This window comes from Pseudophryne corroboree, chromosome 2, assembly GCF_028390025.1.
Source record: "Pseudophryne corroboree isolate aPseCor3 chromosome 2, aPseCor3.hap2, whole genome shotgun sequence".
In the NCBI taxonomy this organism is placed as follows: domain Eukaryota; kingdom Metazoa; phylum Chordata; class Amphibia; order Anura; family Myobatrachidae; genus Pseudophryne; species Pseudophryne corroboree.
In genome coordinates, this window is record NC_086445.1 from 694830402 (window position 1) to 694858335 (window position 27934).

At 47.0% G+C, this 27934-nt stretch overlaps 1 protein-coding gene across 1 annotated transcript in view; it reads left to right on the forward strand.

The window, feature by feature from the left end:
• Window positions 1-5240: 5240 nt before the first annotated feature.
• PLEKHA6 (pleckstrin homology domain containing A6) overlaps window positions 5241-27934 on the forward strand; it is a 296849-nt gene continuing 274155 nt past the window's right edge. The window contains exon 1 of the mRNA XM_063955254.1: window positions 5241-5405. The gene's annotated coding sequence lies outside the window, so the exon portion shown is untranslated. The remainder of the gene's footprint in view (window positions 5406-27934) is intronic.

Genomic DNA, 27934 nt, shown 5'->3' on the forward strand with positions numbered 1-27934 from the left:
TTCCATCTTCTGGTTTCATTTGGCTACTGTGTTGCTGACCCTGGCCAGTATATGAACAGCTTGGCAGCCTGTTTCCAGCACAGTTACAGGGAGTCTAATTGAGAACACATTTAAACATGATATTGTGCACTGTATTATTGTCATGATGAGGCTTCATTTACTGCAGGGACAGGCACTACACACACAAAAAAAAATCCATAGCTGTCCATGTACTGAAAATGTATATTTTATTTTATTTATTTAATTTTATAAAGAAGTATATGTTCCTAGTAGGCAGCAGGGGGGCTTAGCTTTCACTTGCAGTACAGTAGGAGGGATAAATAAGCATCTCTGCCATCTGGCTAGTGATAACTCTATGCCACGATGAAGATTATGGAGTCAAGTTCAACTCAGCTGTGAGAATGTACATACAGAAAGCACAAAGGACAGCAATGTTTTTGTTATCAAATGCATATTATATAATTATGGAGTAGTAAAAAATAAAATAAATTATTATAATACAAACAAAAACAGGTCTGGTATATTTAGTGTTAAATTAATATCAACAGATATAGAGAAAGAGAGAGAGATATCTAGAGGAGTAAGGTGTGGCTGCCCCACCACCCAAAAAAAATTGAGAGGCGTCAGTCAATGTACTGGGCCGTAGGTCGCAGTGCGGACGCCATCTAGGTTTACCAGAGTTACCAGCAGTATCAGGATGGAGACTATCCCATTTCCGGCTGCTCCACCTTCTCCATCCCCACAACCCTTCTTGGCTCACCTCCAGGGCCCTCTTCCCCCCTGAACCCAGAACCAGCCCCTACAGTGTGTGGCTAGTTACTGTGGGCTGGCCCCTCCTCTGGGAACAGCCCTGTGCAATTCTCAACTCCCACTTTATATGTTCCTCCCCTTTTTCCCCTTGCAGCGACAACCCCTCCTAGATGGAGGCAATTATACAAATATAGATATAACAGCACGCCAATGGCATGCGTCAACTAGACATATGTTTTCTTTTCAATGTCAAATCGGTCGTTGCACCACAGTAATTAGTGTTTCCTGTATGAGGGAAAACATGTCAAGGCGGCTGGAGGTTTCAGTTGCTCTGTCTATACTGTTCTGTGCAGGCGTTAGTGATTCATGTCTGAGCTCATGGACTTCCATAGAGGGCAAATTGTGATTGCCCAACCTTTTGGGTGTTTCTGTGACTGCAGTAGCCACTTTATTTGGAATATCGCAAGGAACTGTATCAAAGGTAATGGCTGCATATACCGTTTGTGGAAAAACATCATCAGCTAAACATCAGCGTGGATGAAAGTGTAAATTGTGTGCCTGAGACAGAAGGCCATTGAGGATGATTGTGACCAAGAAGACAACTGCTGCAAAAGTGACTGCTGAGCTGAATTTTCATGTTCCACAACCTGTGTCTACAAGAACAGGTAGGAGGAAACGCCACAAGTACGATATTGATGGGCAAACTGCAGTTGCCAAACTACTGGTAAACCTGGCAAATACCAAGAAGAGGAGATAGTGGTGTACACTTATAAATCGTAGACTGCTGAGCAATGGAAAACTGTCATCTGGTCGGATGAATTGTCCTCTGCCCTGTTACCAACCGCAGGATGAGTTTACATGTGGAGAACACCGAGGCAAGTGTACCATTAGGACTGTCTTTTGCCAAGAGTGAAGCATGGGGGAGGGTCAGTGATAATTTGGGCAGCCATATCATTATATTCTGCCAGCCCCATTATCACCATGCACAGTTCAGTCACTTCTAAGGACTATGTAAACATTTTGGCCAACAAGGTCCATCCCATGCAGACACTGTTTCCGGCAAGTGATGCCTGGTACTAAGATGATCAGACATCGATTCGTACAGCTTGTGTCATCCAATAGTGTTTTTCTGAGCATGCAGACAAGGTGTCTCATCTTCCCTGGCTCCCTCCAATCACCGGACCTCAATATCATAGAGCCCCTGTGGTCGGTTTTGGAGAACAGGGTTCGGTCATGTTATCAGCCTCCAACATCACTACGTGAACTTGAACAAGTTTTGCATGAAGAATGGTTTAAGATTCCACTGTCGTCCATCCAGGACTTATATTTGTCCATTCCAAGGAGAATTCAGGCCGTCTTGCATGTCAACAGCAGTCCTACACCTTATCTCCTATATAATAGCCCAGATCTGTCACTCTGTGACTGTGTGGATAACTCTGGGTGTGGCTAGGAGCTCTCATTGGGTTAGCAGCAGGTCTATCACACCCAGTCCACAGCTGATTGGGCGAGAAACGCCCTCCCACACATGTTACATCCAATGGGAGGCTCTGCCCTTTGACTGCTGTGTGTTCCCACAGCAGGATTAACAATGGGGCTGATGGAGCTGCAGCTCCAGGCCCACACCCCAAAATAGGCCCACTGCATCTGCAGCAACAGGCCCTCCAACAATTTACACATAAAAATCGGTACAAATTCGAAAACGGGGCGTGGCCACGTGTAAAGTGACGTTACCACGCGCCTTTTCCTATACTTTCAATGGAAGTTTGGAGAGCCAAAAATCGGTACAGACCATAAAAAAAAGGTACTGTACCTGCCAAAAAGGTACAGTTGGAGGGTATCCAACAGACAGAGAAGGGGGGGGGGTGAAATTCTGAGAATTAGTCACACATGTTTGCAAACACATGTTTAGCTGCTGAGCCACTTCACGGCTTCTCCGATATCAGCAGTCCTAACACTACATAATAGCAGTGCCCGCATAGGGAAATGTAATTTGTCATAGTAGGCCTCATGATAAAGGCTATTACTAAAACACATCCAGACAGAGAGCTAACTTACCCGGAAGCCACCCCCAGGATCTCCTATTGGCACTACAAGGAACAGCATGCCTTCCAATTACTGCTCCCATTCAATGCCTCTCGCACACAAGCAGACAAGCAATGGTAGTTGCTCGGTCATTCCTGGAGATAATTATGTATCAGGTGCTGGAAAGGGGGAGGGGTCACAGACAAACAACAGACAGAGAGGGAGGGGTGCAAATCCCCACCCCTAAATTTCCCTTCAGCACACTAAAAATTACCTGTAACCATACCTGAACCTATCTGGTAATAGAAATTCAGAGAATTAGTCACATATGTTTGCAAACACATGTTTAGCTGCTGAGCCACTTCACGGCTTCTCCGATATCAGCAGTCCTAACACTACATAATAGCAGTGCCCACATAGGGTTGGAGGGTATGCCACTGCATCTGCAGCAAGTCTCTGAGCTGTAGATATGGGGGGGGGAATCCTTTTACTGCAGCGTCCTATGTCCTGCTGCAATCTACCTGCCCCCTCTGGCATCAACAATCCCCACTCCCTAGCCGCAGCGCAGGTGGAACAAAAGCTGCTCTGGTCACCGGCATAGATGTGTATGAAAGCGTCGCAGCGGAAGGCTTTCATAGCCCTCCCAGCGCTGCATACTCTCTGAGCCCCAGAGCTTCCTCTGCGCGTGATATCACAGAAGTGCCTCCCCGCCACAACCGTGCCCAGATCCCCAGAGGCCCTGACTCCGCAACACAGCACCTGGGCTGCCAGCCTGGAAGCCCCGAGATAGCTAATGTAACGGATAGAGTGGGTAATATCGCGGAGGGTAATGTCTGGACAATGAATGTAAAAGGTGACAGTGCTGTGCAGTGCAGTGGGTGTGCAGTGTCACTGACACTGCACAGCACTCTCCTCACCTTTTGCATTAATTCAGCAAGTCAGTCAGTTCTGCCAGCCGGTGTACCAATGCGCCGCATTACAGGGAAGTAGACGCACTAAATAAACTACATCTCCCAGCAGCCCTTAGCGCCAAAGCATTCCGGCGCTAAGGCCTGCTGGGAGCTGTAGTTTATTGAGTGCATCTTCTTCCCTGTAATGCGGCGCGTTGGGACACTAACAATAGTGACTGGCTGCTTGGCTGCTGTGCGAGTCTCCGGGAGAGCCACTGCCAAAGGGAGGACAGCAGCTTAGCTGCTTCCAGGAGGAGAAGCAGGAAAAGCATTACCCACCCCTCCCCCACTCGCAGTACCTCCGGGCCCCATCCGCGGCACCGCCACCTGTGTCTCCCCCGCACCCGCCACTCCTCCAAACACAGCACCTACAAGGTGATTAAACAGACCCTACATGCGCTGTTCACGACGTTGCAAGGGGCCCTTAACCATCGCACGTCCGTGCAATATTTAACCACTCACACAATTATGACTGGAGGTAATACTCCATATAATACAAATAGGTGAGCAAGGGTTAAGGGGGCGTAACCCATCAAGACGGTGTGAAGAGCGCCCGTAGGGCGCGATGAGTCACCTAGTTAGGTAATAAAATCATTCTTTTCCTAGGTGCATATGCGTTTCTATCATGAGTGTAATGTGTGTGGTGCACACGGTGTGAGTCCAGACTACGTATGAGTCCAGGGGGGCACACTCCACACACACTGCACCCATGTTGTTTTAATATTTACCTTTCCGTAGTCCTGCAACGGGCGCTGCAGCCAGAGCCTTCTGTGCCATGGAGATGAGGTGGTCCACCCTGAGTCTGTACACAGGCCCCTTCCTCTCTTAAAATGCCCCTGCCTAGGTGTTTCCAGATTTTTGTCTAATCCCTGTATATATCTATCTGTGTCAGGTAGGCGGTGTGGTGGGAGGTGACAATCAGCAATTTAGGGGCACCAAAATGAAATTATCTATCCCCCAACTTGAAACGTTATGGCACCCCTGGATATAGTTATACATTTGATGAACTTTATTACACACTGATAGTGTGCATTAAGCAGAGATTGAGTTTACAGGACCATTACACCTCGCACATCTGAGGCTAATACAATGCTTCAGGACTGTCAATACGACAGTTTATTTTATAAACAGGATGCTGTTGTATATTATTATAATACCTAGCATGCCTCTGAAATGAAGGAATGTAAACACACAGCCAGAACATGCAGGTGTATTCCGTGCTATTTTGACTGTGTTGAGGATGCATAATGTGTATGATGTGTGGCTGAGTACCTGTCCGCTATTAGATGTACTCGTATTGTAACTCAAGTGTATATGAAATCCCAATTAAATAGTTTGCATGTATTGCACCAAACCTACCCCTGCTTCTGTAGCATCTATCTGTAAAGTGACAGGCAGGGGGTTAAATCTTCTCACTCTGCCTGACAGCCCTGGGTCACGTGGGGGGGATTTAAATCCCTAGGGATACTTCGAGCATGCTCAGTGCATACTTCGTGTACAGCACGGCTCAATGTAACCTCTATACAGCACCAACCTGCATCCACACATTACACTGCGTACGGAACTGTACCAGCATGTAGCCAGGCAAAGATTTACATCAACAATTTATATTATATATGGAGATGATGAATGGACACCAAAGGAACACAATTATTCCACAACAGATACTTTGGAGGTTGAAAGGTAAGGGTGTGTTGTCATTTTTCAAAGCATAACCTTTTAGTACTGGTGTTGAAGGGGTTAACCTGTATGCATCTGTGGTATCAGCGATGGTGCTATGTGATACTGATCTTTAAATCAGTCATTGAGATTACACTAACTGCTTGCCAGATCCTCCCTATTGACATGGTGTGAATCCCATTCATTGTTTAGCTTCCCAATCCTTAGAGATCATTCCTGTTTTTCAAGAAAAAAAAAAAAAAAGATTTCTGTGCCACAGTCTGCATCTCTGTTCTATCTTGTGCGTTATCATTTGGCCCTGCACACTGCATCCCATTCTGTTTTCTCTCTGCCCCATGCTCTCTCCCTGGGCACATTCTCTATCATCACTCATCCCCCACCCTTGTGCTTCAGTTCTGCATACAGCAGCCTTTCTTCCCATCCTCTCATAATGGTTACTTACAGGCAAGTCTTTATGCTATAGGGTGTATTTTCAGACATACCTAAATAATTGCAAGAATAATACCTTTGGATGTTTAGTAGTCTATTTATAGCCTTCATTTACATAAAAACTACTGCCGGGCTGTGTGTGATACAGGATTTTGCCCTATTTTTAAACCAAATGAAATCCTAGAGGATTATGATCATTACAATGCAGATTTGTCACTCATAATCTCAAAATGAAATGACTTAATTCACTGCATGTAAATATTGTCACTACAGCTTATATTGTAACAAATGCTTTCTCTAAGATTGCAAACTGGAATGTTGCTTCTGTCATTAACACAGACATTAAATAAGAAAGCTACTATAGCAACATTGGGAATGTAAACAGGAGTGGATTCCAAATAACTTCTAACCGTCTAATAAAAGTGGACTAGTGATAATTGTGCATTCACTGTTGCTATAACTGTACTAGCATATCATGGGTTGTAAGGAACACTGTTGTGAAAAATATTGTTAAAAAAGAAAATGTCAAATGTTTATATCAGTGATCTGGGAACAGGGGTAAATTACCCAAAACGGGGTAAAAATGAAATTCCTGGGGGTAATGGACAGTCGCTCCGTCACACCGCGCTCCCTCCTGCCCACCCTGCGCTGTGCTCCTGGCCGCCCTGTGCTGTGTTCCTGGCTGCGGTGTGACGTGTTGATGTCACACTACATTCCCTCACGCCCGCCCGTCCTGCACTGTCCTGTCCTCCCGCCCGCGGCCCGCCAACCCACACACAGAACTTGTAGTGTTCTGTGGCTGACCACTGACGGAGTTCAGCAGGATCAGACAGTGGCCCACTTAACAGTGGGAAATTCCCACTGACATTACCAGTGAGGATGTGACCATCTGTCTCCTAAAAGTCGTGCCCCCCCCCCCTTCCCCCCGCATCCATCTTTCTTACATTCATTCTGGTGTTTTGGGGTGAAAGTGTTATATATATATATATATATATATATATATATATATATATATATATACACACACACACACACACACACACACACACATACAGTATCTCCAGGGGTTAAAGTGAGCCGGAACGGGGCGGAACTGCGTTCCGTCAGTTCCACCAGGAGACGGAACGCAGTTCCGCCTCCCCCGGCTCACCTAACCCGATGTCCCGGGCGGCGCTGCAGGGAGATGCCGGGCGCCCGCTGAGATCGCGTTACCAGCGGGCGCCCGCTGAGATCGCGTTACCAGCGGGCGCCCGTCTCCCTCTCCGCAGCGGCAGCCGGAGCTCAGTACTGAGCTCCGGCTTCCGGCTCTGTCAGTGCGCGCTATGGGAGAGACGTCATGACGTCTCTCCCATAGTGCCGAGGAGCGGGCGGCGAGAGAGGACTGCGGCGGGAGCAGGGCTTGGTAAGTATGGTGCTCCCCCCCCCCCCCCCTCCCTCCTATATGTGTACCACTAGCGGTGTTTCTACTGGGGGCTAGTTACTGGGGGGCTTTTACTACTGGGGGGCTTTACTACTGGGGCAAACTACAGAGGGGCAAAACTACTGGGGGGGCTTTACTACTGGGGCAAACTACAGAGGGGCAAACTACTGGGGGGCTTTACTACTGGGGCAAACTACAGAGGGGCAAACTACTGGGGGGCTTTAGTACTGGGGGCAAACTACTGGGGGGCTTTACTGCTGGGGCAAACTACAAGGGGCAAACTACTGGGGGCATTACTACAAGGGGGCAAGCTACAAAGGGATAAACTACTGGCAGCATTACTACTGGGGGCTAAACTACAAGGGGGCATAATTACAGGAGCTAAACTACTGGGGGTATAACTACAAGGGGGCAAACTACTTGGGACATTACTAACTTTGGCAAACTACATGGGGGCTAAACTACAGGGGCTAAACAACTGGGGGCACAACTGCAGGGGGCATTACCACTGGGGGATAAACTACATGGGGCAAACTACATGAGGGCAAAACTACCGGGGGCATTACCACTCAGAGGCTAAACTAAAGGGGGGGGGGGAGTAAATTGCTGGGGTCATAACTGCAGGGGCATTACCAGTATGGGCATGACTACTGGGGCTAAACGACTAGGGGCAATACTACACAGGGGCATTACCATTAAGGGCATTACTGATGGGGTGCACAGTTAATGAGGGCATTGTAAAGGGGGCACTTCATAAGGGGCACTACTGTTGGGGGCATTGCATAAGGGGCACTACTACTGTGGGCATATAAGGGGTGCTACTGCTGGGGGCATTACTGTATGGGCCGACAAAGAAGCTGCGTTCCCGGTCCGCCGTCCGTCGCTCCACCCCTACCATCGCCGCCTCACTGGAAGCCCAGGTTCCAGACTCCCAGCTGCAGCGGATCTGGGACCAGGCCGGCTTTATTATCCCTGCCGCTGCATCGAGCTCCTGTGACCGCGGCGCTACTAGTTCAAATCTGTCGCTGATTGGTCCGCAGCAGTTTTGAAATATTAGCGCCGTGGTCACAGGAGCTCAATGCGGCGGCAGGGATAATAAAGCCAGCCTGGTTCCAGATCCACTGCAGCCGCCCTCAGCCTCTTCTGCCGCCCCGCCCTCGGACCTCTGCGCACCCACAGCCTCCTCCTCCGCACTATCTCCGAGGCCCACAGCCTCCTCCACGTCACGCCTACCACAGCCTACTCATCCACAGCACCGCAGACCACCGCCGCTGCTAAACAGGTAATCTAACCTGCTGCCTTTCTCTCTCCCTAGTCCCTACTGTATTCCCTTGCTGTCACTTTCCATGTCCCTGCTGTCACTTTCCATGTCCCTGCTGTCACTCTCCCTGTCACTCTATAATGTGAATTTCGGCTCATACCGTGTGCTATAATGTGAATTTCGGCTCATACCGTGTGCTATAATGTGAATTTCGGCTCATACCGTGTGCTATAATGTGAATTTCGGCTCATACTGTGTGGTGTAATGTGAATTTCGGCTCATACCGTGTGCTATAATGTGAATTTCGGCTCATACTGTGTGGTGTAATGTGAATTCCGGCTCATACCGTGTGCTATAATGTGAATTTCGGCTCATACTGTGTGGTGTAATGTGAATTTCGGCTCATACTGTGTGGTGTAATGTGAATTTGGCTCATACTGTGTGGTGTAATGTGAATTTGGCTCATACTGTGTGGTGTAATATGAATGTGGCTCATACTGTGTGGTATAAATGTGAATTTCGGCTCATACTGTGAGGTATAATGTGAAAGGGGTCCTACTATTGTGGTGCATAATGTGTATAAGGGGTATATGGTGTGGTAAACTACACTGAAGGGCACGCCCCCTTTTGCGTGGCCACGCCCCCTTGTCAGGAGTGCGCGCGCCTTCGGCGCGCACATAATTGCACCCTTCACTTTTCCATACCCCCACTTCAAAATTTCCACTTGGGTACTACTACTGTGGGCATTATTACTATTGTGTGACCACGCCCCTTTCTTTTTGAGGCCACCCCCCCTTTTGCTGCGCGCGCCGTAGGCGCGCGCAATACCTTTATTACATGGGCACCGTGGGGAGGGGGGTGAGTTCCACCACCTCTCTAGGACCACTTTAAGCACTGAGTATCTCAGAAATGCCATATAAACAGTGATGTCCAGTATATATGCACAATAATATATGATTTCCTTCCTTTCAAATCAAGGGGGTAACGTCGGCGTATCTAAATATGTTTTGGTGTAAAAGATAAAAAAGTTCCCTGACCCCTGGTTTATATATTTGAGGTTTGAGATAACTGTGCAAGTATAGAGTAGTTCCACATCAGCTGGAGGGCCGCAGATTGAAGACCAATGATGAATTGTAAACCATTCAATGTTTTAAATGCTACATCTGTGTCAGAAAATATTCATAGATAGGATATATACACATGAATGTCTTGGCACTTGCTTCATGCTTTTTTTTTTTTACAATGTACACTGTGTATGTTTCTTCAGTTCACATTTTGAAAATTTATTTAGCAATAAATAACGCTGTATGGCAGTAAAAAGGATGTTTTATAAATAAATCTGTGAACTGTCTTATCATCTGTCAAAGTACAACATGTCCATGTCAGCATACCCTTAGGAAATGTTATTATGGCCAGATAGGCTAATGTTGTCATTTAGTACTCATTGACCAATCTCCCACACGCCTAGCTGTCCATATTGGATGAGATCCATGTGCAGAACCCAAGCCTTTGGAACTGTTTTGAGGCCTCTTAGAGTTTAGGGGGTGTCTCTTTTTGGGGTGGCACGTGGCCATTTATTTTCATACTGTCAGACATACTTTGAAAGCAAGAATGAAGCCCCTGTAAACTGACCTACAGGTACTTAATGAATACTTGTTTAAAAATAAAAGGAAATATAATAACTCATGACTTGTTTTATCATTATATTATAATGGCAATCCCCATATTCGGACTTATAAACTAATAATGGGCGCAGTTAGGGCAGTCTTTAATGTTGTGCCTAAGGGAGGCCTGACCATTAAATCCATCCTTTATAAGTCCATATGTTAACCATGTTTATCGTATAGCTTTTCTACTGGGCTGATTCTTCAGTACTGCCGATATCTCAGTGTGTTTGGCTGTCTTACACTATAAACACTGATTAAGGGAGGCATTTGATATGCTGGCTGTCGGGAAATACGGGTTACATCCGGCACTAGTGTGAGTAAGTAGCTCGTATGCAAAATTAAATTTTGATAGACGAGTAATTGACGGTTGACGCTCCCCGGAAAACATCTTGTGCACCGCCTAAATCTAACATCCATCCCTAAGAAAGACTCAAAAAGAGCTGTAAACATAACCTATTGTTTTTAGGTCTCATGTTCATTTGTTATTCATCCCGGTGCTGGGATCCCGACAGCCAGCATACCGACAACTATTATCCCTTTTGGGAGGTCCACGACACCCCTGGAGGGAGAATAAATAGCGTGGCACACATAGCGCACCACCGTGCCCGCAGCATGGCGAGCACAGCGTGGTGAGCAAAGCGAACCCGCAAGAGGTTCGTTTGTGCTCGCCTCGCTGCCAGCATGCCGGCGGTCAGGATCCCAGCACCGGGATCCCAACAGCTGGCATAACGTAGTAATCCCCTGATTAATGATAACAATCTACCGATCATTCTGTAGAACAGTGAAAAGAGTTGGGTACGGGATACGGATTCTGGTTGATGAGATTGTGGCTTCGATATTCTGACAGCTGTAAGGATTCGGGTGCCAGTATTCTGACGGCCGGGATCCCGAACGCTGGGATGCCAACTACATCCCTAGTGAAAAATAATAAACTAAGCAATTTGAAAGCGTTAACTGCTTCAACACTGCCATGTGGAGACATTTATTCCAATTATAAAATAATAAAAGATAAAATTATATATACACAGAATATAATCCCGCTTTCTCGATTACTGCTATTTTTAGACAAAAACACCATATTGATGTTGGGGAAACTATAAGTGTAAGATTTTCTATGAGGCCTCAACTTTAGTAAATATATTTAGCTATCACATTTATACAATAGAGGGAGATAGTATTTTAATGGATTTCGGATATAAAGTGTGCAATGTTTTCCTTAATGTTTCTTTTTAAGTTCTCTTTGGCGGAAGAGATATTTAATGTGATTTATATGCGTTGGTGCAGTAAATATATGTCTACGTTTGTTGGGTCTGATATGCTTAAATTGCCCTTTTCCTTTGAGGTTCTTCCTTTGTGTCCCTGAGGACCTGTTTGTGTTGTAATGAACTAGTCTCACACACTTCCTACCTGTGCCAAATGCAGGATCCTATTACAGACAGTAGGAATGCAGCCAAATCATTGCAAGCATGCACTGTGCAGACACAGACAGCAGATACTTTATATGTATACTTAATAAAGAAAAAAAATCTATTTTAAGGTAAGGAGCCTATGTTCTTTTCTTCTGACTGATAGTATTGGAAAATGATAAAGGTATCTGAAAACATGGTTAGCATTGTGCCAGCTCTCTTCCGGGCACAGGGAGGTGCCTCAGAATGATAATCTGTGACCTGATAGGTGTCATGACAACAGTCTAGCGATTATGATTCCTGTCTATGCAAATTGATAAGACTATAATAAAACTAAGGAAGGTAGGCGTGATCAAGGAAGAAAGAATACAGGGAACAGAGAGAGAAAGGTGAGGAAGCGTACCACAGAACACTCAGTATAGACTCTAATAGCTGCCACTCATTCTTATTTTACATTAACTCTTGCAAAACAATGAAACACAAGCAATCCAAAAACAAACACTACACACAACTGTCCATGTTCTCTATCCTCTCTTACATGTTTGTACACACATAATTATATTGTGCACCCCCAGATGAGCTCTGCAGTGAATAAACACAGCTAGCTCTACAGATCGACCCCATGCAGTGACATTCATGTGTTTCAGTTTAGGGCTCTTTTTCTGAGTATAGTTGTTTGTGATGTCAGAGCTTGCTCTGCTGTGATTGGCCTGCACTGGTTATCATTGTCTTCTTGTCACTGTTGCTGATGTAAATTCCATGGGTTTTCACCTTCCCGCAGTCCTAAGGGCGGATACATCTGTCTCATACGTTTCCATGGCAACTGTGCTGACCAGGATGAAGGAAACTAAGCAATGTATGTATGAGGAAGCAAAAATAGAAACCTAAGGGGTCAGCCGCAGTTCTGCACATGACACTGAGTCAACTGCAAGATTTATATGTATATAACTTAGAATTTGCATAATAATTAATTATTATTATTTTTTCTGTTTGGACTACAGATTATAGAATAAGGACATAATAATGCTTTTTGCTGCATATTTTTGCTGCATATCGCTGACTGGTTAGTGTTTAATTATAGAAACGTTCTCTGATCGCAAGCGGATTCATTAGCTACTGTAGTTGTGGTTTATTTTGGAGGTATGGTGACGTTAGTTAGAATTGAAATCTTTTTGTGTAGATTGTAAGCTTAAGAGTAAGGACCTCTTCTCGCTTTGTCTTTCTATTAATACTTGTGGTTTTTTTACTGTGTTTGTTCACAATTTTAATGCAGTATACAATGTGCAGGGCCATCAAGACATACTGCAGTCCCTACTGTACTGAGGGTACGTGACCAAGCCTCTTCCAAACAAAACTGTCTTACGTCATATATATATATATTTTTTAAAACACATAGCCTTGCCCTCCTTCCCTGATTGGTCCAAAGCTCACCATGTCCCACTGGGAGACTCAGAATGGTGGTAGTGATGACCATCGATGGTGTAACTCATTCATGGTTTCCTGCTATAGATGTAAACCACCAACTGCATGGAGACCATCAGACGTAGCCCTGTCGATGACTATCCTTAAGAATGTGAAGAATAGGGACAAAGTAAGTCCCATCAGTGTTTTGCCTAAACCTAACCCTAATTCTCCTCCAAACATTCACTAAGGAGGGTATTTATCAAAGCATGGAGAAAGGTAAAGTGGACATACAACACATACCAATCAATAAGCTCCTAACTCTAATTTTTCAAACACAGCCTGTAACTTGGTAATTAGGAGCTGATTGGTTTGTACTTTATCTCTCTCAATGGCTTTGTAAGTAGACCCTGTAGTAGTACCAACCAATCAATGACTAACTGTCATTTCTCTAACGTCCTAAGTGGATGCTGGGGACTCCGTAAGGACCATGGGGAATAGCGGCTCCGCAGGAGACTGGGCACAAAAGTAAAAGCTTTAGGACTAGCTGGTGTGCACTGGCTCCTCCCCCTATGACCCTCCTCCAAGCCTCAGTTAGATTTTTATGCCCGAACGAGAAGGGTGCAATCTTGGTGGCTCTCCTGAGCTGCTTAGAGTAAAAGTTTAAATTAGGTTTTTTATTTTCAGTGAGACCTGCTGGCAACAGGCTCACTGCATCGAGGGACTAAGGGGAGAAGAAGCGAACTCACCTGCGTGCAGAGTGGATTGGGCTTCTTAGGCTACTGGACATTAGCTCCAGAGGGACGATCACAGGCCCAGCCATGGATGGGTCCCAGAGCCGCGCCGCCGGCCCCCTTACAGAGCCAGAAGACAGAAGAGGTCCGGAAAATCGGCGGCAGAAGACGTCCTGTCTTCAACAAGGTAGCGCACAGCACTGCAGCTGTGCGCCATTGCTCTCAGCACACTTCACACTCCGGTCACTGAGGGTGCAGGGCGCTGGGGGGGGGGGGGGGCGCCCTGAGACGCAATAAAAACACCTTGGATGGCAAAAAATGCATCACATATAGCTCCTGGGCTATATGGATGCATTTAACCCCTGCCAGAATACATAGAAAAACGGGAGATAAGGCCGCCGATAAGGGGGCGGAGCCTATCTCCTCAGAACACTGGCGCCATTTTCCCTCACAGCTCCGTTGGAGGGAAGCTCCCTGGCTCTCCCCTGCAGTCACTACACTACAGAAAGGGTTAAAAAAGAGAGGGGGGGCACTAATTACGCGCAGTATTAAAGATACAGCAGCTATAAGGGGAAAAACACTTTTCTCTATCGTCCTAGTGGATGCTGGGGTTCCTGAAAGGACCATGGGGAATAGCGGCTCCGCAGGAGACAGGGCACAAAAAGTAAAGCTTTAGGATCAGGTGGTGTGCACTGGCTCCTCCCCCTATGACCCTCCTCCAAGCCAGTTAGATTTTTGTGCCCGGCCGAGAAGGGTGCAATCTAGGTGGCTCTCCTAAAGAGCTGCTTAGAAAAGTTTAGCTTAGGTTTTTTATTTTACAGTGAGTCCTGCTGGCAACAGGATCACTGCAACGAGGGACTTAGGGGAGAAGAAGTGAACTCACCTGCGTGCAGGATGGATTGGCTTCTTGGCTACTGGACATCAGCTCCAGAGGGACGATCACAGGTACAGCCTGGATGGTCACCGGAGCCTTGCCGCCGGCCCCCTTGCAGATGCTGAAGTAAGAAAGAATTGGCTTCAGTTCCTGAAGTCCAGAATTTTGTCAAGGGAGTATTGCATATACAACCCCCTTTTGTGCCTCCAGTGGCACTGTGGGATCTCAACGTAGTTCTGGGATTCCTCAAATCACATTGGTTTAAAACCAGTCAAATCTGTGGATTTGAAGCATCTCACATGAAAAGTGACCATGATCTTGGCCCTGGCCTGGACCAGGCGAGTGTCAAATTGGTGGTTTTTTCTCAAAAAAGCCCATATCTGTTTGTCCATTCGGACAGGGCAGAGCTGCGGACTCGTCCCCAGTTCTCTCCCTAAGGTGGTGTCAGTGTTTCACCTGAACCAGCTTATTGTGGTGCCTTGCACCTACTAGGGACTTGGAGGACTCCAAGTTGCTAGATGTTGTCAGGGCCCTGAAAATATATGTTTCCAGGACGGCTGGAGTCAGGAAATCTGACTTGCTGTTATCCTGTATGCACCCAACAAACTGGGTGCTTTTGCTTCTAAGCAGACTATTGCTAGTTGGATGTGTAATACAATTCAGCTTGCACATTCTGTGGCAGGCCTGCCACAGCCAAAATATGTAAATGCCCATTCCACAAGGAAGGTGGGCTCATCTTGGGCGGCTGCCCGAGGGGTCTCGGCTTTTACAACTTTGCCGAGCGGTTATTTAGTCAGGGGCAAACACGTTTGTAAAATCCTACAAATTTGATACCCTGGCTAAGGAGGACCTGGAGTTCTCTCATTCGGTGCTGCAGAGTCATCCGCACTCTCCCGCCCGTTTGGGAGCTTTGGTATTATCCCCATGGTCCTTTCAGGAACCCCAGCATCCACTAGGACGATAGAGAAAATAAGAATTTACTTACCGATAATTCTATTTCTCGGAGTCCGTAGTGGATGCTGGGCGCCCATCCCAAGTGCGGATTATCTGCAATACTTGTACATACTTACAAAAATCGGGTTATTATTGTTGTGAGCCATCTTTTCAGAGGCTCCGCTGTTATCATACTGTTAACTGGGTTCAGATCACAGGTTGTACAGTGTGATTGGTGTGGCTGGTATGAGTCTTACCCGGGATTCAAAATCCTTCCTTATTATGTACGCTCGTCCGGGCACAGTATCTAACTGGCTTGGAGGAGGGTCATAGGGGGAGGAGCCAGTGCACACCACCTGATCCTAAAGCTTTACTTTTTGTGCCCTGTCTCCTGCGGAGCCGCTATTCCCCATGGTCCTTTCAGGAACCCCAGCATCCACTACGGACTCCGAGAAATAGAATTATCGGTAAGTAAATTCTTATTATATAAGGTTATCCCTGTATATATATAGCGCTCTGGTGTGTGCTGGCAAACTCTCCCTCTGTCTCCCCAAAGGGCTAGTGGGGTCCTGTCCTCTATCAGAGCATTCCCTGTGTGTGTGCTGTATGTCGGTACGTTTGTGTCGACATGTATGAGGAGAAAAATGATGTGGAGACGGAGCAGATTGCCTGTAATAGTGATGTCACCCTCTAGGGGGTCGACACCTGAGTGGATGAACTGTTGGAAGGAATTACGTGACAGTGTCAGCTCTGTATAAAAGACAGTGGTTGACATGAGACAGCCGGCTACTCAGCTTGTGCCTGTCCAGACGTCTCATAGGCCGTCAGGGGCTCTAAAGCGCCCGTTACCTCAGATGGCAGATATAGACGCCGACACGGATACTGACTCCAGTGTCGACGGTGAAGAGACAAATGTGACTTCCAGTAGGGCCACACGTTACATGATGGAGGCAATGAAAAATGTTTTACACATTTCTGATAATACGAGTACCACCAAAAAGGGGTATTATGTTCGGTGAGAAAAAACTACCTGTAGTTTTCCTGAATCTGAGAAATTAAATGAGGTGTGTGATGATGCGTGGGTTTCCCCCGATAACAACTGATAATTTCTAAAATGTTATTGGCATTATATCCTTTCCCGCCAGAGGTTAGGGTGCGTTGGGAAACATCCCCTAGGGTGGATAAAGCGCTCACACGCTTGTAAGGGCTCTACCCTCTCCTGAGATGGCCGCCCTTAAGGATCCTGCTGATAGAAAGCAGGAGGGTATCCTAAAAGGTATTTACACGCATACTGGTGTTATACTGCGACCAGCAATCGCCTTAGCCTGGATGTGCAGTGCTGGGTTGGCGTGGTCGGATTCCCTGACTGAAAATATTGATACCCTAGATAGGGACAGTATATTATTGCCTATAGAGCATTTAACAGATGCATTTCTATATATGCGTGATGCACAGCGGAATATTTGCCGACTGGCATCAAGTCTAAGTGCGTTGTCCATTTCTACCAGTAGAGGGTTATGGACACGACAGTGGTCAGGTGATGCGGATTTCAAACGGCATTTGGAAGTATTGCCTTATTAAGGGGAGGAGTTATTTGGGGTCGGTCTTTCAGACCTGGTGGCCACGGCAACAGCTGGGAAATCCACGTTTGTACCCCAGGTCGCCTCTCAACATGAGAAGACGCCGTATTATCAGGCGCAGTCTTTTCGTGGACAAGCGGGCAAAAGGTTCCTCATTTCTGCCCCGTGACAGAGGGAGAGGAAAAAGGCTGCAGAAATCAGCCAGTTCCCAGGAACAGAAACCCTCTCCCGCCTCTGCCAAGCCCTCAGTATGACGCTGGGGCTTTACAAGCAGAATCAGGCACGGTGGGGGGCCCGTCTCAATGAATTTCAGCGCGCAGTGGGCTCACTCGCAAGTAGACCCCTGGATCCTTCAGGTGATATCTCAGGGGTACAAATTGGAATTCGAGACGTCTCCCCCTCGCCGTTTCCTAAAGTCGGCTTTACCGATGTCTCCTTCTGACAGGGAGACAGTTTTGGAAGTCATTCACAAGCTGTATTCCCAGCAGGTGATAATCAAGGTACCCCTCCTACAACAGGGAATGGGGTATTATTCCACACTGTTGTGGTACCGAAGCCGGACGGCTCGGTGAGACCGATTCTAAATCTAAAATCTTTGAACACTTACATACAGAGGTTCAAATTCAAGATTGAGTCACTCAGAGCAGTGATTGCGAACCTGGAAGAAGGGGACTACATGATGTCTCGGGACATCAAGGATGCTTACCTTCATGTCCAAAATTTACCCTTCTCACCAAGGGTACCTCAGGTTTATGGTACAGAACTGTCACTATCAGTTCAGACGCTGCCGTATGGATGGTCCACGGCACCCCGGGTCTTTACCAAGGTAATGGCCGAAATGATGATACTCCTTCGAAGGAAGGGAATTTTAGTTATCCCTTACTTGGACGATTCCCTGATAAGGGTAAGATCCAGGGAACAGTTGGAGGTCGGTGTAGCACTATCTCAGGTAGTGTTGCGGCAGCACGATTGGATTCTCAATATTCCAAAATCGCAGCTGGTTCCGACGACTCGTCTTCTGTTCCTAGGGATGATCCTGGACACAGTCCAGAAAAAGGTGTTTCTCCCGGAGGAGAAAGCCAGGGAGTTATCCGAGCTAGTCAGGAACCTCCTAAAACCGAGCCAAGTCTCAGTGCATCAATGCACAAGGGTTCTGGGTAAAATGGTGGCTTCCTACGAAGCAATCCCATTCGGCAGATTCCACGCAAGATCTTTCCAGTGGGACCTGCTGGACAAATGGTCCGGGTCGCATCTTCAGATGCATCAGCGGATAACCCTGTCACCAAGAACAAGGGTGTCCCTCCTGTGTTGGTTGCAGAGTGCTCATCTTCTAGAGGGCCGCAGATTCGGCATTCAGGACTGGGTCCTGGTGACCACGGATGCCAGCCTGCGAGGCTGGGGAGCAGTCACACAGGGAAGGAATTTCCAGGGCTTATGGTCAAGCCTGGAGACATCACTTCACATAAATATCCTGAAGCTAAGGGCCATTTACAAGGCTCTTAGCTTAGCAAGACCTCTGCTTCAAGGTCAGCCGGTGTTGATCCAGTCGGACAACATCACGGCAGTCACCCACGTAAACAGACAGGGTGGCACAAGAAGCAGGAGGGCAATGGCAGAAGCTGCAAGGATTCTTCGCTGGGCGGAAAATCATGTGATAGCACTGTCAGCAATTCCGGGAGTGGACAACTGGGAAGCAGACTTCCTCAGCAGACACGACCTCCACCCGGGAGAGTGGGGACTTCACCCAGAAGTCTTCCACATGATAATAAACCGTTGGGAAAAACTCGACAGGTATTGCGCCAGGTCAAGGGACCCTCAGGCGATAGCTGTGGACGCTCTGGTAACACCGTGGGTGTACCAGTCAGTGTATGTGTTCCCTCATCTGCCTCTCATACCCAAGGTACTGAGATTGATAAGATGGAGAGGAGTAAGCACTATATTTCGTGGCTCCGGATTGGCCAAGAAGGACTTGGTAACCGGAACTTCAAGAGATGCTCACGGAGGATCCGTGGCCTCTACCTCTAAGAAGGGACCTGCTCCAGCAAGGACCCTGTCTGTTCCAAGACTTACCGCAGGCTGCGTTTGACGGCATGGCGGTTGAACGCCGGATCCTGAAGGAAAAAAGGCATTCCGGATGAAGTCATCCCTATCCTGATCAAAGCCAGGAAGGATGTAACCGCAAAACATTATCACCGCATTTGGCGAAAATATGTTGCGTGGTGCGAGGCCAGTAAGGCCCGACGGAGGAAATTCAACTGGGTCGATTCCTACATTTCCTGCAAACAGGAGTGTCTATGGGCCTAAAATTGGGGTCCATTAAGTTTCAAATTTCGGCCCTGTCAATTTTCTTCCAAAAAGAACTAGCTTCAGTCCCTGAAGTTCAGACGTTGTAAAAGGGGTACTGCATATACAGCCTCCTTTTGTGCCTCCAGTGGCACCTTGGGATCTCAATGTAGTTTTTGGGTTCCAAAAGTCACATTGGTTTGAACCACTTAAATCTTAAATCTGTGGAGTTAAAATATCTCACATGGAAAGTGGTCATGCTGTTGGCCCTGGCCTGGGCCAGGCGCGTGTCAGAATTGGCGGCTTTATCCTGTAAAAGCCCTTATCTGATTTTCCATTCGGACAGGGCGGAATTGAGGACTCGTCCTCAGTTTCTCCCTAAGGTGGTTTCAGCGTTTCACCTGAACCAACCTATTGTGGTGCCTGCGGCTACTAGGGACTTGGAGGACTCCAGGTTGCTAGACGTCGTCAGGGCCCTGAAAATATATGTTTCCAGGACGGCTGGAGTCAGAAAATCTGACTCGCTGTTTATCCTGTATGCACCCAACAAGCTGGGTGCTCCTGCTTCTAAGCAGACTATTGCTCGTTGGATTTGTAGTACAATTCAGCTTGCACATTCTGTGGCAGGCCTGCCACAGCCAAAAATCTGTAAATGCCCACTCCACAAGGAAGATGGGCTCATCTTGGGCGGCTGCCCGAGGGGTCTCGGCTTTACAACTTTGCCGAGCAGCTACTTGGTCAGGAGCAAATACGTTTGTAAAATTCTACAAAATTGATACCCTGGCTGAGGAGGACCTGGAGTTCTCTCATTTGGTGCTGCAGAGTCATCCGCACTCTCCCGCCCGTTTGGGAGCTTTGGTATAATCCCCATGGTCCTTACGGAGTCCCCAGCATCCACTTAGGACGTTAGAGAAAATAAGAATTTACTTACCGATAATTCTATTTCTCGTAGTCCGTAGTGGATGCTGGGCGCCCATCCCAAGTGCGGATTGTCTGCAATACTGGTACATAGTTATTGTTACCAAAAAATCGGGTTATTGCTGTAGGGAGCCATCTTTTCTAGAGGCTCCTCTGTTATCATGCTGTTAACTGGGTTTAGATCACGAGTTGTACGGTGTGATTGGTGTGGCTGGTATGAGTCTTACCCGGGATTCAAAATCCTTCCTTATTGTGTACGCTCGTCCGGGCACAGTATCCTAACTGAGGCCTGGAGGAGGGTCATAGGGGGAGGAGCCAGTGCACACCAGCTAGTCCTAAAGCTTTTACTTTTGTGCCCAGTCTCCTGCGGAGCCGCTATTCCCCATGGTCCTTACGGAGTCCCCAGCATCCACTACGGACTACGAGAAATAGAATTATCGGTAAGTAAATTCTTATTTTTACAGTCTGTGTTTGCTGGGTGCGCACATGTGCAATGTGTGTGTGGTCGGCTCAAATTAAAATTGAAACCCGACAGTCAGAATACAGACATTGGGATTCCAATGGTCAGCCTAATCCTAAACTCCCCCTCTCGTAACATAACCTTAACCATCCATGCCCGCAGCCTAACCCTAACCATCCCCACCTGCAGCCTAATCCTAACGTCACCCACCCCCCACATCCTAAACCTAATCCTCCCTCTAGTGCCGAACCCTAAGGTCATTACTTACTTTTTGGAACTGTTGGGATTCTGACCATTGAGATCCTGCTGTTGGGTATGATCTGACTGTTGGGTATTATTATTATTATTATCTATTTATATGGCTCCGAAAGGGATCTGCAGCGCCAGTTACAGAGTGCGTAAACAAATAAGCAAAACAACAAAACAGTGAATTACAGTTCGAGACAATGGCCCTCATTCCGAGTTGTTCGCTCGCTAGCTGCTTTTAGCAGCATTGCAAACGCTAGGCCGCCGCCCTCTGGGAGTGTATTTTAGTTTAGCAGAATAGCGAACGAAAGATTAGCAGAATTGCTACAAAAAATTTTCTTGCGGTTTCTGAGTAGCTCCAGACCTACTCCTAGATTGCGATCAGCTCGGTCCGTTTAGTTCCTGGTTTGACGTCACAAACACACCCTGCGTTCGGCCAGCCACTCCCCCGTTTCTCCAGACACTCCCGCATTTTTCCCTGACATGCCTGCGTTTTTTAGCACACTCCCGGAAAATGCTCAGTTACCAACCAGAAACGCCCCTTTCCTGTCAATCACTCACCGATCAGCAGTGCGACTGAAAAGCGCCGCAGGATCCACAGCAAATCTACTAAGTTTTGTGTAAAATAACGCATGCGCATTTAGCAACAAATCGCAGCATAGCGAAAATCGGCAACGAGCGAACAACTCGGAATGACCACCAATATACTGTAGGACAAGTGCAGGATTTAAAAAACATAGCTGGATCAAAAGACAACACTGAAATAAGTATTAGGATGGCAGAAAACTGAGGGATTTTGTGCCATTGAAGGGAGTATGGAGTAGAAGATAGTTTATATAAGAAAAGGAAAGGCACATGGGGGAAGAGGTCCTTGGGGGTAATTCCGAGTTGATCGCAGCAGAAAACTTTTTAGCAGTTGGGCAAAACCATGTGCACTGCAGGGGAGGCAGATATAACATGTGCAGAGAGAGTTAGATTTGGGTGGGTTATTTTATTTCTGTGCAGGGTAAATACTGGCTGCTTTATTTTTACACTGCAAATTAGATTGCAGATTGAACACACCACACCTAACTCTAACTCTCTCTGCACATGTTACATCTGCCTCCCCTGCAGTGCACATGGTTTTGCCAAACTGCTAAAAAAAATCCTGCTGCGATCAACTTGGAATTACCCCCCTTGCTTGTAAGAGCTTACATTCTAAGGGGGGGGGGAGGGGGGGGGGGGCACAGAGAGACAGGGGTGACACAGATGAAGTAGACAGTGAGTGTGGAACAGTTGCTTTCTGCGGTGCATATAACAGGCTGTATTGTATTTTATTTTAGCCTTGTCAGTGGACTTCAGATGCAGGAAACTGTTATTTGCACAGAGATGTTTTGTTTGTTTTCCCTATTTTGAAGACATCTCAAAATCAGAGTCCTATATATTATTACATTTCATGCTATGGGCTAGAATGGTGTACTCACGTATGCATACAGTACATTGCTAGCACATACTGTATAATAAAAGGCTAACGCTGTTCCTCGCCTCTATGGGGGGAATTCAAGTGTTTTGCGTGCCAGCGGTCAATAGATGGTGCCCGATGGAGCAATTCAAGTGTTGCTCCCTTTGGGCGCGCACAGCCATCGGCGGTGACATTACTGTTATGTTATGTCTGGTAACAAGTTAGTATATAGGGGGTCATTCCGAGTTGTTCGCTCGGTAAAAATCTTCGCATCGCAGCGATTTTCCGCTTAATGCGCATGCGCAATGTCCGCACTGCGACTGCGCCAAGTAAATTTGCTATGCACTTAGGAATTTTACTCACGGCATTTTCATCGTTCTGGCGATCGTAATGTGATTGACAGGAAATGGGTGTTACTGGGCGGAAACAGGCCGTTTATATGAGCGTGTGGGAAAAAACGCAACCGTTTCCGGAAAAAACGCAGGAGTGGCTGGAGAAACGGGGGAGTGTCTGGGCGAACGCTGGGTGTGTTTGTGACGTCAAACCAGGAACGACAAGCAGTGAAATGATCGCAGATGCCGAGTAAGTCTGAAGCTACTCAGAAACTGCTACGAGGTGTGTAATCGCAATATTGCGAATACATCGTTCGCAATTTTAAGATGCTAAGATTCACTCCCAGTAGGCGGCGGCTTAGCATGAGCAAATCTGCTAAAATTCACTTGCGAGCGAACAACTCGGAATGACCCCCATAATTCAGATTTATATGTATGTCGTTTTTTTACATGTATTGTCCAATATTAGCACTACTGCAGGAAATAATGGTTGTTCCTCACTTGTGGTGCCTGTCTGCCAACGATACACTATAGTCATTTTAATTAAACAGCACACAAAATGCATTATTACTGCAGCACTGCTTTGTAAACTAGTATTGCTGGTGTAATGAAGCTGTCAAAATAATGAATGAGGCATTAATTACCCTAATCAGTATAGTCTTTCATAAAAAGGATTTTGAATAAGGGGAGGGGCCCTGTATTACGATTTACAGAGACATTATTTACATATCTTCCCGAGCTACTAATTAAAAAATTATCCTCCAGTCTTGGTGGGTTCCCAGAGCAGCCTCTCCCTAAAGGCGTGATCTAACTTCTGCGGAAACCATTATGTTCAAAGTCCAGCACTGTCACACTCCCTGTAGCTGCCTGCATGATTATCCTCAGCCACACAGCACTGTTTCTTCATATATAGATAAGTCAGCTACTGTTGTGAGAACTGCTGAAGGGTGTACTAGATGTGTTACAGTGGTTTTACGTTTAAATTTTAAATGTCATGGGATTTTATTTTATTCATATTTAATAGTGAATCATTATTTGAAGGAAAGTGTTTGACTTTCTTTAGTTGCTTTCTTTAATCTGATATAATTGTTTATTCATATAGCTAAAGTTTGCACAAAGCCCAACCCCCACCATATATCTTTATTAGCTCTTTGATAAGCATAGAGTACTATGAAACTGTTTACAGTGGAGGCTAAAGGTACTCAGACATGCTAGTCACACATTATGAGTGATTTTGATTTAATTGTACAGAAATCTGTCACTGGAGTGGAGTAGGGAGGCCAATCCCGGGATCGGCGGTGGGATCTCGGGATTTTGGCCAAAAACTGCTGGGATCTGAAGCCTGGGATTTCCGTAATTGAGAATTGAGTATTTATTTTCAGTCAGGACACTAGCACTCAGCTCAGACGCTGCCTGGAGGGGGAGGGGGGTTCCGGCATGGTTGTGCGGCTGTGTACCCACTAGCTAAGCGGAAGTCTGTCAGTGCCGGGTGCCATGTGGTGACAGGGAATGTCACGAAGTCACACTGTCTGTGCTGCGCCTGCGGCCTGACAGGTTGGGCCTGGATGTCGGTGGCCAGAATACCGACCACAGCATCCTGATGATAAGAATCCCGACAGGGGCAAGGTAAGTATACAAGGGGGTACCCAAACAAAACAGTAATCGCGTTCTAGTGGGCAGGGCGCTTGTAGTACGGTTCTCCGCCACTAGGTGAATGTTTGTGGAACCCTTCTGCGCCAGTATCACTGCTGACATTGCGGGGGAAGGTAGCGTTTGACTGCAGTGATATTTTTTTCTGAGTTAGTCACTCTTTCACCTATTTTTGTAAAAGTCAAATGTGAAAACAATACTCTTTATTTTATTTTTTATTTTTTTTATGTGAGAGGAATTTGTACACCAGGGTCAAACTGTAAACCAACATTTTTATTTGGACGTTTTGAAAAGGTTGCGTAACGATTTGGGGGGAAAAAAGTCCAGATTTGTGGCAAACATGTGACTGGTTATTCTATCATGACAACGCACCTGCCCACACAGTGCTGAGTGTTAACCAATTTTTAACCAAAAACGACATGACACCTTTGCCTCACCCACCGTATTCATCCAATCTCGCCCTGTGCAACTTTGTTTTATTTCCTCGGATGAAAAGATACTTTAAAGAAAAACGTCTTTTTTATATTGAAGAGTTGAAACAAAAAAACGGCACAAGTATTAAAAGGTCATCAAGGAAGATGAGTTTAAAAAATGCTTTGAGCAATGGAAAAAACATTTGGACAATCGTATTGATTCAAGTGGAGAGTCATTTGAGGGTGACTGAAGTTTTAAAATGTACAAATAAATAATTAATTAATAAATCATTCCTGTTTCTTTTGGGTAGCCCCTCGTACTTCCCCAGTGCCCCCCTAACCCTCCCTACCCTCAAACTAAACCTAAGCCCCCCACACACACACAGCCTAACCATCCCTGATGGTGCCTAAACCTAAGCCCCCCTTCCCACAGCCTAAACCTAACCCCCCTCCCCCTGTGCCCTAACCCTCCACCTGCAGCATAAACCTAACCCCCCTCCCTCGTCGGCATTCCGAGCAGTGTCGGGATTGCAGCAACGGTATTTTGACTGCCAGGATCCTGACCAGATCCCAGCCTGACTGGAGTGGGACTGTCTCTGGCTGCTCTAGACTGTGACTTGGAGGTGGACCACGGTGGGACTGGGGTCACTACAGTCACCGCCCCGTTACCTATGCTGCTGCCTATCAATGAGTACGTGGGCGGGCCCTGCGTGCACTCTGACAAACTGTGCTGTAGTGTCCATGTCAAGTGACTGCTGTAGCTGAGGACGGTGAGTCAAGTGAATGTTTTTTTCTTAGTGTGGGGCTGGTCTGGCTGTGTTGAGGGGGGCATGAAAGTTATTTTATTCCGATTGAGGGGCTGAGGGCCATAAAAATGTTATTTCTCTATCGTCCTAGTGGATGCTGGGGTTCCTGAAAGGACCATGGGGAATAGCGGCTCCGCAGGAGACAGGGCACAAAAAGTAAAGCTTTAGGATCAGGTGGTGTGCACTGGCTCCTCCCCCTATGACCCTCCTCCAAGCCTCAGTTAGATTTTTGTGCCCGGCCGAGAAGGGTGCAATCTAGGTGGCTCTCCTAAAGAGCTGCTTAGAAAAGTTTAGCTTAGGTTTTTTATTTTACAGTGAGTCCTGCTGGCAACAGGATCACTGCAACGAGGGACTTAGGGGAGAAGAAGTGAACTCACCTGCGTGCAGGATGGATTGGCTTCTTTGGCTACTGGACATTAGCTCCAGAGGGACGATCACAGGTACAGCCTGGATGGTCACCGGAGCCTCGCCGCCGGCCCCCTTGCAGATGCTGAAACAAGAAGAAGGTCCAGAATCGGCGGCATGAAGACTCCTCAGTCTTCTTAAGGTAGCGCACAGCACTGCAGCTGTGCGCCATTTCCTCTCAGCACACTTCACACGGCAGTCACTGAGGGTGCAGGGCGCTGGGAGGGGGGCGCCCTGGGAGGCAATGAAAACCTATTTTTGGCTAAAAATACCTCACATATAGCCTCCGGGGGCTATATGGAGATATTTAACCCCTGCCAGAATCCGTTAAGAGCGGGAGACGAGGCCGCCGAAAAAGGGGCGGGGCCTATCTCCTCAGCACACAGCGCCATTTTCCCTCACAGAAAGGCTGGAGGGAAGGCTCCCAGGCTCTCCCCTGCACTGCACTACAGAAACAGGGTTAAAACAGAGAGGGGGGGCACTAATTTGGCGTTAAAAATATATAAAAAAGATGCTATAAGGGAAAACACTTATATAAGGTTGTCCCTATATAATTATAGCGTTTTTGGTGTGTGCTGGCAAACTCTCCCTCTGTCTCTCCAAAGGGCTAGTAGGTCCTGTCCTCTATCAGAGCATTCCCTGTGTGTGTGCTGTGTGTCGGTACGTGTGTGTCGACATGTATGAGGACGATGTTGGTGAGGAGGCGGAGCAATTGCCTGTAATGGTGATGTCACTCTCTAGGGAGTCGACACCGGAATGGATGGCTTATTTAGGGAATTACGTGATAATGTCAACACGCGGCAAGGTCGGTTGACGACATGAGACGGCCGACAAACAATTAGTACCGGTCCAGACGTCTCAAAAACACCGTCAGGGGTTTTAAAACGCCCGTTTACTTTAGTCGGTCGACACAGACACAGACAGGGACACTGAATCCAGTGTCGACGGTGAATAAACAAACGTATTCCTTATTAGGGCCACACGTTAAGGGCAATGAAGGAGGTGTTACATATTTCTGATACTACAAGTACCACAAAAGAGGGTATTATGTGGGATGTGAAAAAACTACCGTAGTTTTTCCTGAATCAGATAAATTAAATGAAGTGTGTGATGATGCGTGGGTTCCCCCCGATAGAAAATATGGGCGGTATACCCTTTCCCGCCAGAAGTTAGGGCGCGTTGGGAAACACCCCTTAGGGTGGATAAGGCGCTCACACGCTTATCAGAACAAGTGGTGGTACCGTCTATAGATAGGGCCGTCCTCAAGGAGCCAGCTGACAGGAGGCTGGAAAATATCATAAAAAGTATATACACACATACTGGTGTTATACTGCGACCAGCGATCGCCTCAGCCTGGATGTGCAGAGCTGGGGTGGCTTGGTCGGATTCCCTGACTAAAAATATTGATACCCTTGACAGGGACAGTATTTTATTGACTATAGAGCATTTAAAGGATGCATTTCTGTATATGCGAGATGCACAGAGGGATATTTGCACTCTGGCATCAAGAGTAAGTGCGATGTCCATATCTGCCAGAAGATGTTTATGGACACGACAGTGGTCAGGTGATGCAGATTCCAAACGGCACAAAGGTGTATTGCCGTATAAAGGAAGAGGAGTTATTTGGGGTCGGTCCATCGGACCTGGTGGCCACGGCAACTGCTGGAAAATCCACCGTTTTTACCCTAAGTCACATCTCTGCAGAAAAAGACACCGTCTTTTCAGCTTCAGTCCTTTCGTCCCTATAAGAGTCATATCTGCCCAGGGATAGAGGAAAGGGAAGAAGACTGCAGCAGGCAGCCCATTCCCAGGAACAGAAGCGTTCCACCGCTTCTGACAAGCTCTCAGCATGACGCTGAGACCGTACAGGACC